Here is a 10027-nt window from a genome sequence, read left to right as displayed (position 1 = left end):
TCTCAGCCTATCAGTAACCAAAGTAGTGGCCAGCCCAGCCCTTGTGATTCTTATTATGACTGCAAGATGCCTTTCAGAAATAACCATCAGGAAACTTAAAAAAAAAGGTTTATTATCATGGGATCTGGAAATTACATAGCACACCTGGGGCCAAACAGTGAGGTGGCAGGGAGGAGGGAGAGTGATAGAGATAGGTAGGTAGGTAGGTAGGTAGATGATAGATAGATAGATAGATAGATAGATAGATAGATAGATAGATAGAACATGAGCCTGGGATTCTGTTTTTATTAGGGTGAAGGGTAGAGAACTAAGTTTTTGTGAGGTCACTCTCTATTGTGAATTTAAAACATAAGAGTGGGAATTTAAAGCATGGGAAGAGAGAGAAAAACCACACAAGTATTCATATGATCAGTTATTTAAAAAAAATACTTTATTGATTTTTTACAGAGAGGAAGGGAGAGGGATAGAGAGTTAAAAACATTGATGAGAGAGAAACATCAATCAGCTGCTTCTTGCACACCCCATACTGGGGATGTGCCCGCAACCAAGGTACATGCCCTTGACCAGAATCGAACCTGGGACCCTTCAGTCTGCAGACCGACGCTCTATCCACTGAGCCAAACCGGTTAGGGCGATATGATCAGTTATTGAAATTGTCCAAGATCTCTGAAACAAAGGATCCTCAGTGCAGGGACGTAGCCTGGCTCTTTTTTAGCTCATGGCTTGTGTGTGTTTGAGATACCTGTCTTAGAAGTGGATACCTCTTTGAAATACTAGTAGATGCTTTGGCAATTAAAGTTTTAAATTAGCCACTTGCATTACAAAACAAACAAACAAACAAACAAAAACAACTTTCAGGGCTTACACTCCTGAGGTCATGAAGATGACCTCATTACACCATAAAGAGATTAGTGCCTTTAGAAGAGGAGATAGAGAACAGGGCTCTTTCTCTCTCTCTTACATGTGAGGGCCCAGCAAGAAGGCAGCCTTCTGCAAGCCAGGAAGAGGGCCTTTCCCAGATACCAAATTTGCAGAAACCTTGATCTTGGACTTCCCAACCTCCAGGACTGTGAGAAATAAATGTCTACTGTTTAAGCCACCCAGTCAATGGTATTTTGCTATAGCAGCTAGAGCCAAGACACACACACACACACACACACACACACACACACACACACACATACGTTACTGCACCATGTACGCATACATTTGCCACACAACACCCATGCATACACATGCACACAGATACATACATGGACATACCACACCATGAATGTGTACACACCACACTGCACACAACACATGCACACGTGCCCCTTCCCTCCCTGACCCACACATACATGCTACTCGGTACTATGCCCTTGATCCACACTGATCCTCTGTAATTCTCGAGTGTGCCATGCCCTCTCTCACCTTTCAGGCCTTGACACACGCCGTCCCCTCTATATGGAACGTTTCTCTGTGATTCTCTTCATCTGGTTTATTCTTCCCCATCCTTCAGTTCTCACCTTAGATGGTTCTACCTCCAGAGAGCCTTTCTGGCATCTGAAATCCCTCTCCCCGTTCCCCAGCTCATTTAGATCCAGTGGAGTAGTGCAGTGGTCTTGTGCTGGCTTTCAAGATCTGTACCTCTTTACAATTCCATCAGTGACATCATGATGGTTGCTTGAAACTGGTTGGAGTCTTTAGACCATGGAAACTGACAAACACTACAAATGATTGGGGGCATTTGTTTTGTTTTGTCTTTGTGGTAGAGCCAGATGTTAAACACCAGCATACCACTGTTTAGATCCCTCTGTGGTCTTCCCATAGCACCTTATAATTTCCCTTTATTTGTACTTAACACATATTACTCTTGTTGTTTCCTTGCCTCTATATCTCATGAGACTATAAGCTCTGTGACAGCTGACACTGACTGTCTTGTTCACTTCTGGTACACTCAGTGCCTTGTATAGTGTCCAGCTACACTGACCTCAACAAATAGTTTTGAGTAGATGACTCACTGACTTCTTGTCCCTCCCCTCCCATTTGATATCGGACATGGCCAGTAACTAAGTGTGGCTCAGCAAGCCATGGGAAAGTGGTTACAGTATACTTCTGTTTCAGGTAACAATGAACACCTTTCAGAAGCTCAGAGCCAAGTTCTGGGCAGCATCCGTGAATGGAGAACTCGGTCCCTGCAGGGTAATATTACTCTTTTATCCCCAGCCAGCTTTTAAGAAGGTGCAGGAGGTGAAGCACTTAGAAAACCATGAGGTGTGACTCAAACGCAAAACTCCAAAAAGCACTTTCCCCTCTTGTTAATGCCCGAACTTGTTTTAAGAAAGATAAATCATTTCTTGCCACAATCGGAGAGAGATAAAATGTAAATGTTCCATCAGAATGGCTTATCTTGTTTCAAGTTCACAATTAAAGTAAAAGAATCCTATAAAATCTTCTTAAAAGCTAGATTTGATGGAGATATAGGGGAGAGTTAAAGAGCCAAGAACTGGAGGATATTAACTTCTTAAAAGAGGGAAAGGAAAATATGGTAGATAGTCTCCAAAGATGGTCCCCATGAATTCCACCATCACCACCACTGCCCATACACTTGCCACTCCTCCCATCAAGGAATGAAGTCCCTTTGAATCTGAGCTGGCCTTGAGACTTTCTTTGACCAATAGTTGAAATGACCCTATGCCAGTTCTGGACACTTAAGAGACCTGGAAGCTTCTTTCACATTCTCTGTGAATCTTTCCAGACCTTTCCTATATTTTTACACCATAAATAAAACATAAAATTGTTTTGTGTCCTTTTAAAATGTAAGTTTTATATGATATATTTATTCTATAACTTTCTTTTTATTATTCAATATAATTTTTTAAAATATATTTTATTGATTATTTACAGAGAGGAAGGGAGAGGAATAGAGAGTCAGAAACATCAATGAGAGAAAAACATCGATCAGCTGCCTCCTGCACACCCCCCACCGGGGATGTGCCCACAACCAAGGCACATGCCCTTGACTGGAATCGAACCTGGGACCCTTCAGTCCACAGGCCGATGCTCTATCCACTGAGCCAAACTGGTCAGGGCTCAATATAATTTTTAAGATATATTTTGTTGATTTATATAAAGATTTCATTTATTGCTTTAATTATGGTAACTCCAGTGTATGAATTATCACATTTCATTTAACTACTCCTCAAGTCAGAGTCATTTGTTGTTTCTAATATGTTTATTATCACAAAAATGCTGCAGTAAAGTATGCAGCTATCATTCACATCTTCTCATATACATATGCAAATATTTTTCTAGCTGGGTCATTCAGCCTGCACATTATTAATCTAATAGAAACTGTCAAATTACTGTCAAAATCACTGCATCAATTTATTTGCTCACTGGTAGTACACAAGAGTACTCATTTTCCTATAATTTGATAACTTCTTGATAGTCTCATTATTTAATAATTGCCTTTATGTGAGGAAATATAGTATTTCATTATTTCAGTTAGCATAAATCTGACTATATATTTAGTGATATATTTATAACCTTTGGAAAGTTGTTTGCTTATATTCTTTGCCCATTTTTGTGAGAATGTTTCTTTTTTTACACATTAATATGTACTATCAGTTTCTTATAGACATTGTGCTGATGTGAATCCTAAGTGACCTGAACAAAGTCTTCTGATATCAGATATCTCAGTACCGGTAGTCACCTGATTTGATAACAGGGAGATCATATTTATAAAGTAAATATTCACAATAACAAAAAGAGGGCAGACCCCATAAGCAAGACCCTTTTGAAATAAAATGTTACTTTTTGAATAGTTTGTTCTGAGGTATTTAAAACTGGTAACTTTTTGTAAAAATAATTCTGCTCCAAATAAAGTTACAGCTTAAAAATTTGAGTGTATTTTTTCATAATCTTTCATCAAATTATAACATTAGTATTTCATAATTTTTATAGTTTATTTGGAATTTTCTCCTTAGTGCTTAGTGTGATGTTACTGTCTGTGAACTTGAAAATACATGGGTGAAGTATGAAGTAATCCTAATACGGAGGGTTTGTTTTTTAAAAATTTAGTGTTTATAAAGTTAGGTGACTGGGAATATAAAAAAGAAAAGCAGGTCAAAAGAATTTCATCATGATTAATACCAATCTTGCATAGTTTTAGCTCTTCACAGTACATTCGCATATACAATACAATCTGCAAAAGAAGTTCATAACTTCATGAACTACACACAGGATTCCACGGGAAATTCATTTTCCAAATATTCTTTGACTTCTTGAAAGAATTTTGTAGGAACACAATCTACAAGCAAACTTGTCCTGCTGAAGCCCTAAATGTGCCCCCATCATCAGAACACCGGTCACATTTTTGTCTAACATTTTGGCATCACTTTGTGCTCCACCTTCAGAAACCCCAAAGATTCAAGCCTTTTGAGAAACCTACCCATCACACAGGCCCACCCACTATAGAGCCAAGCCCCAACATTTAAGAAGAAAAAAAAAGCCAATTAGTGGAATAAACAGAGGAATTACTTTCAAGGGAAGCACAATTAATGCAAGAAATTAAGTAAATACTAAAAAGTTATTTACAGAAATGTCTTCTGAGAATTCAAGAAAATCGTATCTATTAAATGATAAAAAATAGTATGAAATTCAAGCATGAGAACACTAAATAATTCTTTGGAAGTTAAAAAATCTGGTTGCTCAAATGAAAATTCAGTAGAAGGATTGAATAGAAGAATGGAGAGGACTAGAGGCACACTTAGCAACCTGGAAGTTTAAGATAAGAAGTTTACTAAGAACACAGAAAAAGGAAGAAAAATGAAAACAATGAGAGACAAGTTAATAATTATGGAGCTATATCCAGAGGACTAATATTTACCCAATAAAATGAGAGAACAGAGAGCATAGAGGAAATATAATATCAAAGAAAAAATGGAAGAAATTTCCATATGCTGAAGAAAGATATGTGTGTTCAGATTAAAAGGGCTGATCATGTGCTTTATAAAAAATATTAAGAAACAATGCATTTTGGTGATTTTTATGACTTCCAAGGATAAAAAGAAAATGCCACAAAGTTTCAAAATCAGAGAGGGTGGAAGGAAAGAAAAATTAGAAATTAAAATGAGTCTGGCATCAGACTTCTGATTGGCAAGAGGAAAAGCTAGAAAGCCATGGAGAAATAGCCAAAATATTCTGAGTGAAAAGCATTTGGAAACTTCTCCTAGGCAAATTACCATTTAAGTATGAAGGCAAAATGAAGATAATTTCAAATATGCAAGCAATTTAAAATTTTTTTCCACCCACATAACCTTCTGAAAATATTACTCAACGTAAAAATGTAATTCAAGAAATGGAATGACATAGGCTACAAGAAACAGAACAAGACTAGAAGAAATAGAACAAGTAACCAGTAAAGCATATAATTAAGACAATTTCTAACATGCAGCTGTATTATGTATTCCAATCCTTGGGCAAAGATTCCTAAAATAGAAAATGCAATTTAAAAACTACTAGAGGAAATCGGTGTGAGAAATCCCCTTGGTCTTGCTCCCTGAAATTTCAACAATCTGAACAACTATAACTCAACAAGGATCCCCTGCTCAACATACAGGCATGCCTCAGAGATCCCTGCATTGAAGCATCTAAAAGTGGGCAAGGGGAACAAACAAGGGAGGGGGACAGGGAGGAGGGACCAGACTAGCCACAGATGCAGCCCTGCAGCCAGGAGCTCATGGCAGGGCTCAGCCCAGAGACGGGAGGAAGCTGGTTGGGGCTGGTGCTTCCTTCAGCCAGGAAGAGCAGAAAACCTCAATGAGCACACCTGCAGGAGTGAGCAGTGCAAGGTGCAGCTGTGTCCTTGCCCAGAGACCTGGGCAAGAACACAGCACAGGGGTTCTGCCGTGGTTGTCGAGTGGCATTCTGAACAAAGGAAAAAAGCCAGGGCACCCTGTCATCCTATAGACCCCCCAAACTCGCCTCCTGTCACCCTCAGTATTGGGTTGTAGAGCACATAATCTGCAAACCCAAGAAGTGTTACTACAGAATCACTATTTTCCCTGAGCAAAGGGTCCACTCTTTGACTGATCCTTGGTTGGGGCACATGGGGGAGGGAGGACCCCCACAGAGCTCTAAGATCACCATTACTGAGAGGACAAAACAAAAAAAGCAGCAGGTTCCCCCCGAGACAACCCCACTCCCAAGCATTGTGGCTACACTGACCATCGATGGCAGTCAATGGTGGGGGGTGGGGGGGGGCGGCGGTCAGCTTTTGGATTTCACAGAGCTAAAAAACTTGTGATTCAGTGCCACCTTTTAGAAAAGAATAGAAAGACCACTTTGTAGTAATCTGCTAGACTAATGCCACTTATACATAGATGCCTAGACTGAGAAGGAACCCATCAAATATCATGAATAACCAAGGTAGCAAGGCAGCTCAAAAAGAAAATGAAAAGTCTCCAGAAAGTAAACTTGAATAAATGGAAATATGTGATATAAATGACAGAGAATTCAAGATTGCAGCTCTGAAAATACTCGATAAGATGTGATAAAATACAGACAGGTGATTTAATGTACTCAGAAAACAAATTAATAAACAAAATGAGTATTTTACCAAAGATATTGAAACTTTAAAAGAGAACCAAACAGAAATTCGGGAAATGAAGAACTCAACAAAAAAGATCAGGAATGGACTAGAGAGCATAGTAAATAGAGCCAGCCATATGGAGGGAAGAATTAATGATATTGAAGATAGAAATCTAGAAATGATACAAAGGGAATAAGAGAGAGAGTTGAGCATAAAGAAATGTGAAAGAGCTCTATAAAAACTATCTAACTCCATCAGAAAAATCAAAATAAGAATAATAGGCATACCAGAAAAAGAAGAGAAGGAGAAGGAAACAGAGAGCTTTTTCAAGCAAAGAGTGGATGGGAACTTCCCAAACCTATGGAAAGAGTAGATCCTCAAATCCAAGAAGCAAACAGAACACCTAGTTACCTCAATCCAAAGAGGCCTTCTCCAAGGCACATTGTATTAAAACTGCCAAAAAGTAATGACAAAAGAATTCTCAAGGCAGACAGAGAAAAGAAGAAATAACCTATAAAGGAAAGTCCATTAGGTTATCATAGAACTTCTCAACAGGAATTTTACAAGTCAGAAGATAGTGGAACCAAATACTCAAACTATTGATAGAGAGAAATTACAAGCCAAGAATAATATATAGAGAGTAAAGTTATCCTTTAAATATGAAGGATAAATAAAGGTTTTTTTCAGACATACAGACACTGAGGGGATTTATCACCAGAAGACTTCCATTGTGGGAAATACTCAAGGAGGTTATTCTATCTGAAACATAGAATGAAAGGTCACAACACTATAAGTAAGACTACCAACAAACTTACAAGATAATTTGTGACAACAAAAACATAAAAGGGGAAGGAATAAAGGTCAGAATTTGTAACGGAGAGTGAAGATCAGACGCATTCAAAAGGAAAAAAAACTACTGTATATATGAAACTTCTTTTTCATAAACCTAATGGTAACCACACACAAAACACCCAGAACTGAGAAACAGCTTTAAAAAAGAGGAAAGGAGTATGGAATACCACTAAACAGAAATTACAGATAAGAACACAAAGGAAAAGAACCAATGAAAGCACAGTTACCAGAAAACAAAAGATAAAATGACTATAGGAAATCCTCATACATCAATAATTACCCTAAATGTAAATGAACTGAATACACCAAGAAAGAGGCACCAAGTAGCTGAGTGGATCAAAAATGAAAGTCCACCACATGCTGCCTTCAGGAGACATTTCTAAGCTACAAAGACAAAGGTAGACTCAAAATGAAAGGGTGGAAAATGATTCCCTAAGCAAACAACATCCACAGAGAAGCAGGTGTAGCCATACTTATACCTGACAAAATAGAGTTCAAGATAACAAAGGTAGAAAGAGACACAGATAGACATTTTATAATGATAAAGGGAACACTATATCAAGAAGACATAACCGTTCTTAATATACATGCACCCAACCAGGGAGCACTGACCAAAACACAATCATAGTTGAGGAATTTAATCCTCCATTGACAGCTCTAGACAGATCATCCAAACAGAAAATCAATAAAGAAATATCAGCCTTAAATGACACATTAGACCAAATTGACATTTACAGAGCCTTTCATCCCAGAACATCAGATTATACATTCTTCTCCTGAGTACATGGAACATTCTCAAGGACAGACTATATGTTGGGTCATAAAACTAGTCTCAACAAATTCAAGAAGACTGAAATTATACTAAGCATATCCTCTGACCACAATGCCTTGTAATTAGAAATCAACTGTAAAAGAGGAAGTAAAGAAACCCACAAATATGTGGAGAATAAACAACATACTACTAAGAAATGACTGGGCAAAGAAGAAATAAAAAATGAGATAAAAAATATAGAGAGACAACCTGGCTGAGTGACTCAATTAGTTGGAGTACCATCCTATACACAAAACTTCTGGATTTGATTCCTGGTCATGGCATATACCTAAGTTGCAGGTTCAATCCCTGGTCAGGGCATGTACAGGAGGCAACCCATCGATGTTTCTCTCTCTGTGTGTCTCTCTCTCCATCTCTTTAAAATCAATAAACATATCCTCAAGAGAGGATTAAAAAAAAGATATATAGAGACAAATGAGAATGACAATACAACACAAAAATTTCTGGGATGCAGCAAAAGCAATACTGAGAGGGAAATTTATATCATGACGGGCCTACCTCAAGAACAAGAGAAATCCCAAGTAAATAACCTAACATTATATATTAAAGCACTTGAAAAAGAAGAATTAAAGCAACCAAAAGACATCAAAAGAAAAGAAATAATAAAAATTAGAGCAGAATTGAATAAAATAGAAAAGAAAAAGACTACACAAAAAATTAATACACAAAGAGCTGATTCTTTGAAAAAAATTAATAAAATTGACAAACCCTTGGCTAGACTCATTAAGGAAAAAAGAAAAAAATGACCCATATAAACAAAATCAGAAATGAAAGAGGAAAAGTTATCATAGACATCACAGACATACAAAGGATCATACAAGAATATTATGGAGATTATATTCAACCAAATTTAATAACCTAAAATAAATGGATAAGTTTCTAGAAATATATTACCTTCCTAGACTGAATCATGAAGAATTGGGAAATCTAAGTAGACTGATCAGCAGTAAGGAATTTGAAACAACCATCAAAAACGTCCCAAAAAATGAAAGTCCAGGACCAGATGGCTTTACTAGTGAATTCTACCAAACATTCAAAGATTTGAAATCTATCCTCAAACACTTCCAAAAAAATTGAAGAAGAGGTAATACTTCCTAACACATGTTATGAGCCCAACATAACTGATACTAAAATCTGGCAAGGATAACATCAAAAAAGAAAACTGCAGACCAATATCACTGACAAATACAGATGAAACGTAATGATCTTGTATCATAAAAATGTACACTTGAATCCTATGTGATCCAATTGACCAATGCCACCCCAATACATTTAATTTTAAAAATAAACTAAATAAATAGCCCTGGGTGATGTTCTCAGTGGTTAGAGCACTGGCCCACACACCAAATGGTGGAGGGTTTGATTCCCAGTCAGGGGCCCTTGACTAGGTTGCAGGTTTAATCCCTGGCCCTGGTCAGGGACGCATACGGGAGGCAAACAGTAAATATGTATCTTTCACATTGATATCTCTCTCTCTCTCTGTCTTTCTCTCTCTCACACTCTCTTTTCCCCCTCCCCCCCTTCCCTTAACTGTCTAAACATCAATGGAAAAATATCCTCTGGTGAAGATTAATAAAAAGTTAAAATAAATAAAAATAAAAATAATCTGGAACAATTGAGAAGAAGGAAGAAGAAGAGGAAGAGAAAGAGTACGAAGGAAGCAAAATGATGCCAATGGTCTTGTTTATATAACTTTAAGCCAGTGGTTCTCAACCGGTGGGTCGTGACCCCTTTGGCGGTGGAACGACCCTTTCACAGGGGTCGCC

This window comes from Myotis lucifugus, unplaced genomic scaffold, assembly GCF_000147115.1.
Source record: "Myotis lucifugus unplaced genomic scaffold, Myoluc2.0 scaffold_91, whole genome shotgun sequence".
In the NCBI taxonomy this organism is placed as follows: domain Eukaryota; kingdom Metazoa; phylum Chordata; class Mammalia; order Chiroptera; family Vespertilionidae; genus Myotis; species Myotis lucifugus.
Note: the sequence above shows the minus strand (reverse complement) of the source record.